The following is a 5,402-nucleotide window of genomic DNA, read 5'->3' on the forward strand; positions in this document are numbered from 1 at the left end:
AGCCCCCCCCCCCCCCGCCGCCGCCGCCGCCGCCGCCATTGCCGATCCCCCTCCCCCCAGCCGCTGCCATTGCTAACCCTCCCCCTCCGTTGCTCGCCTACCTTCGCTGGCGGGGGACCCCAACCCCCGCCAGCCGAGGTCCGCGTCCTCCTGCCGCTGCCGGCTGCCTTTGGTCCTTTCATTCTTCCATTGAAGCTGGCGCCGACGAAAAAGTTTCTTTTGAATCTGACGTCGCTGCACGTTGCACGTTGTACGTGCAGGACGTCAGACTCAGAAACAATTTCTGAGTCTGACGTCCTGCACGTACAACGTGCAGCGACGTCAGACTCAAAAGAAACTTTCGTCGGCGCCAGCTTCAATGGAAGAATTAAAGGACCAAAGGCAGCCGGCAGCGGCAGGAGGACGCGGACCTCGGCTGGCGGGGGTTGGGGTCCCCCGCCAGCGAAGGTAGGCGAGCAACGGAGGGGGAGGGTTGGCAGCGGTAGGGGGGTCCAGGGCGAAATCTGCGGGGGCCCAGGCCCCTGAGGCCCCACGCAGATACGCCCCTGCTCGTAACCACTTGTAACCACTCACCTCCACCTACCCTCCTCTCTTCCTTCCCGTTCACATTAATTGATTTGATTTGCTTACTTTATTTTTTTTTTTTTGTCTATTAGATTGTAAGCTCTTTGAGCAGGGACTGTCTTTCTTCTATGTTTGTGCAGCGCTGCGTACGCCTTGTAGCGCTATAGAAATGCTAAATAGTAGTAGTAGTAGTAGTAACATAGTAGATGACGACAGAAAAAGACCCGCACGGTCCATCCAGTCTGCCCAACAAGATAAACTCATGTGTATACCTTACCTTGATTTCTACCTGTCTTTTTCAGGGCACAGACCGTATAAGTCTGGCCAGCACTATCCCCTCCTCCCAACCACCAGCCCCGCATCTCACCACCGGCTCTGGCACAGACCGTATAAGTCTGCCTAGCACTATTCTCCGCCTCCCAACCACCAATCCCGCCTCCCACCACCGGATCTGGCACAGACCGTATAAGTCTGCCCACCACTATCTTCGCCTCCCCACCACCAACCCCTTTTCCCCCCACCGGCTCCACTTTATTTTCCTAGCAATTTGTTTCTTATTGTATGTCATGCTGGATCTTGTAAATCATCTGCCTACCTGTTTTCTTGTGCCTAAATTTAGGCATGATTCCTTGGCGTTATTGCTATTCTATAGACTGTGCCTAAGTGCAGCTTATAGGATAGTGCTGTTTTTGGCGCCATATATAGAATCCAGCCCAATATGTCAAAGACAGTTTTATTTTGCTTACTTGTATCTGAGGAATTTGGGGGCACCTCCATGTAGGTGCCTCGAGGATGTGCAATAGAAGCCTATTTTATCACAGAACCTAGGTTCCATTGTATTGAATGGTGTCATCCGCTATTGATGCAGCTATGAAAGTTGTACACCTGATCATTGGGGAGTTAATTCCCCGCGCTGTTCTGGCACTATTTTTAGGGCATTGTTTCTGAATCCCGTGGGGAAATGATCATCGGGGCCTATGTAAGTTAAGCAGGTATTTGCAGAATATTGCTTAGGCACCCTGCTACCATTGCATAGATATGTGCACACATATATTTGTAAGTGCTAATATTCTAAATATTTACATGTGTAATGTGCATGTAAATGTAAGCACCTATACTATAGAATTACCCTTTGCTTCTAAGAATGAGCTCAAATACCTTAAAGGCATTAATGAAGGGAGAGAGACTAACAGGCTTATTTTCGAAAGAGAAAGACGCCCATCTTTCGACACAAATCGCAAGATGGGCGTCCTTCTCACAGGGTTGCCCAAATCGGTAAAATGGAAAGCCAATTTTGGGTGTCCCCAACTGCTTTCCATCATGGGGATGACCAAAGTTCCCAGAGAAGTGTCGGAGGCGTAGCGAAGGCGGGACTTGGGCATGCCTAACACATGGGCGTCCTCGACCCATAATGGAATAAAAAAGGGCATCCCTGACGAACACTTGGACGACTTTACCTGGTCCTTTTTTTCTTATGACCAAGCCACAAAAAGGTGCTCAAACTGACCAGATGATCACCGGAGGGAATCGGGGATGACCTCCCCTTACTCCCCCAGTGGTCACTAATCCCCTCCCACTCTCAAAAAAAATTTTTTTTTAATATTTTGTGCCAGCCTCTAATATCATACCCAGTGTAAACCCCCTAGTCGTGGAGCAGGTAAATTACAATAATTAAAGAAATAAATATATATCTGAATGTCACAGTTTCAAATAGGGTTCCCAAATAAACTCCACACAACCAAGGGATTTAACAAGAAAAGAAATATTAAAGGTTTATTAAATGATAAAATAGAAACACTTGTTGGTTATGTTCCTAAATGTTGGTACCAATTGTTAAGCTTTGATGGTATTAAATAAAGCTAGTGCAAGGTGTTAAATACTTTGTGGTAAGTTACAAAGGAAATAAAGACAATAACATGTTCAAAATTACAATCACAGTTACCAAGACCCCAACCCTACTTCTGCAATAACATAAAACATCCCAAATAAGTATACAGCTCTAATTATTGTACTCAGATCTGATATATATATTTTTCCATTTGTGTGCACACAATAATGTTACCGATATATCAAATCTTCACTAGCATCGTTGCTTTCTTGCGTTGGGTACCTTGGTCTTCTCCACATCCACATCTCGGTTGGCGAGGTCAGTTCACCGGCTCAGGAACTCCAGGATACCTACTGCTCTGACTCAAAAAACTCAAAAAAGGAAAACCCTGACTTTCTGTGCTCGGTGTATGTGCTAACCTCAATCACTAGTTTCTTTGGCAAGGAACTTGTGGACTAACTAGATTCAAATAAAACAGATAAGCAGGGGAAATTCCTATCTAAACCGCCCAAAACATGACCCCCTTTCTTTTGTTCTGCTATACCACCACCCTCTAATCCCACTGATGGACTGCTAAACTAAATCTCATAAAGGCAGGCAGACTCTTAAATGCACACCCTCCCAGGGTTCAAGGGCAGGCTTAGGCTGGACAGTTTTCTTCCCAGAACAGGCTTCTGTCTGTATTTTCCTGAGGCAGGCACTCAAAGAAAAAGTTCCCTTTTAGTCTGGGCACTCAGTGCAAGGGGGGGGGGGGGTGTCTCTCTCCTTGTGGGGATTCTACCCTCTCCGGATAAGCCTTTTCTTTACAGGACAGTCACACGGCTGGCTTTCTCCTCTCTGGGCAGGCAAACACTCACACGGAAGGATGCGCTGGGGGGACTTCTGGGATTCAGGGACCTCACCAAGCTGCTCTCTCTTCAGCTTTGCACTGCTCCCAACACATTCCAGACCCCCTTCTCCTCCTCCTCTGTTCCTGCCTGCTTTAGTGCCCGCCCCCCCCCCCCCCTTATGGGACTCACCAGCTCCCTCTCTTCATCTGGGGCTCGTCAGTGGATCCTTCTCTTCCAGCTTGCAGCTGTCTCTTCTTGCCAGAGAATGCCCTTCTCTGCCCCAGCTTGTACACTCCTGCCTGGATTCGATTTTCGTTTTGCCCTCAGACCATGCTTGCAGCCTCCATTCTTTATCTGGCTTGCCTTTCTCCTCCCCTCAGAGCTTGCTTTCAGCCATCTCTTGTCTCTTATCTTCTCTTTCTTCTTCTTCCCAGGCTGCCTTGCTTGATTCTTTAAAACTTTTTCTTTGTTCCACCCCTCCTGTCCCCTGGATTGGCTTGAAATTCGCGCCAGTCTAAGGGTCAGACTGCCTCCTGCCACCTCATGGGTCCAAATTCATGCCCTTTAGCAGATCCTGACTCCTATTGGCTGCCTTCCACACTGCCCATCCTCTAATTCCCAGCTTGCCCTGGGGCCTCAGACAGCAAATCAGAAGCTTTGTAACAAACTCCACTGCCCATCCTCCCACAGATTCAACCTCGTGACACTTTAAACACACCACCAGCAGCCATGGACACCTGAATTCTTTGTACAACAGTGCTGGAGCATTTTAAACACTTAACCAAAAAGTGCAGTGCTGTGCTGCCCTGAGACCTCTGTACCTCCCTGTCCTCTGCAAGATGCCCCCTCTCCCAGGACAAGGTAAAGGCTTCTTTTTTTTCTATATTTACACCAGCTCCATGACAGCAATATGCAGGTCCCTGGAGCAGTTTTAGTGGGTGCAGTGCACTTCAGGCAGGCGGACCCAGGCCCATCTCCCCCCTACCTGTTACACTTCTGCTGGTAAATGTGAGCCCTTCAAAACCCACCAGAAACCCACTGTACCCACATTTAGGTGCCCCCTTCACCTATAAGGGCTATGGTAGTGGTGTACAGTTGTGGGGAGTGGGTTTGGGGGGTGTTTGGGGGGCTCAGCACACAAGGTAAGGGAGCTCTGTACCTGGGAGCTTTTTCTGAAGTCCACTGCAGTGCCCCCTAGGGTGCCCGGTTGGTGTCCTGGCATGTCATGGGAACCAGTGCACTACGAATGTTGGCTCCTCCCATGACCAAAGGGCTTACATTTGGTTGTTTCTGAGATGGGCGTCCTTAGTTTCCATTATCGCCGAAAATCAGAAACGACCAAGTCTAAGGACAACCATCTCTAGGGATGACCTAAATGTTAAGATTTGGGCATCCCGACCGTATTATCGAAACGAAAAATGAACGCCCATCTTGTTTCGATCATATAGGTTTCCCCACCCCTTCACAGGGACATCCTGCGAGGACATCCTCAGGAAAACTTGGGTGCCCCTTTCAATTATGCCCTTCCATGGGGCTTATTTTCAAAGCACTTAGACTTACAAAGTTCCATAGGTTACTATATACGGGCTCATTTTCAAAGCACTTAGCCTCCCAAAGTGCTTTGAAAATATGTATGTGCTCATATTCAAAGCACATAGACTTGCAAACTCACATAGTAATCTATTTAAGTCTAAGTGCTTTGAAAATGTACCTCTAAGTGTTTTCTCAGTCATATGAAACGTTAGGGGGGCCAAAGAGGTTGAGCACAAACCAAAGGCCAGAGGGTGGCAGTATGGCTGCATCAAGCTTCCAAAAAGACTTTGATGATCTGCATAGAACAGTGGTTACAACCCTGACAGAAATGAGTGCATGTTGGTCAGAAGTTTTGAACAGCAGCCTTGCTAGTTTTAGAGATAGATTAGATTACAAAGCCTATACATACATCAGTTATAAGAACAAAAACAAAATAAAAAAAAAGACCTGAAATAGTCTGTCAGCAGAGGAGGTGGGAGACAGCACTTTGACAATTTAAACATCCTTGAAGAGCTGTGGTAGGAACAAGACTGGGAGTTCAGGAAAAAAAACATGGGACGTGAGATGAGGTTGATTTAAGTAGGGGACTTTATCCCCCTAATTCTTTACATGGCGCCCAACGTTGGTTGTGCTTTCGAGATGTACGT

This window comes from Microcaecilia unicolor, chromosome 1 (assembly GCF_901765095.1).
Source record: "Microcaecilia unicolor chromosome 1, aMicUni1.1, whole genome shotgun sequence".
Taxonomy (NCBI): Eukaryota; Metazoa; Chordata; class Amphibia; order Gymnophiona; family Siphonopidae; genus Microcaecilia; species Microcaecilia unicolor.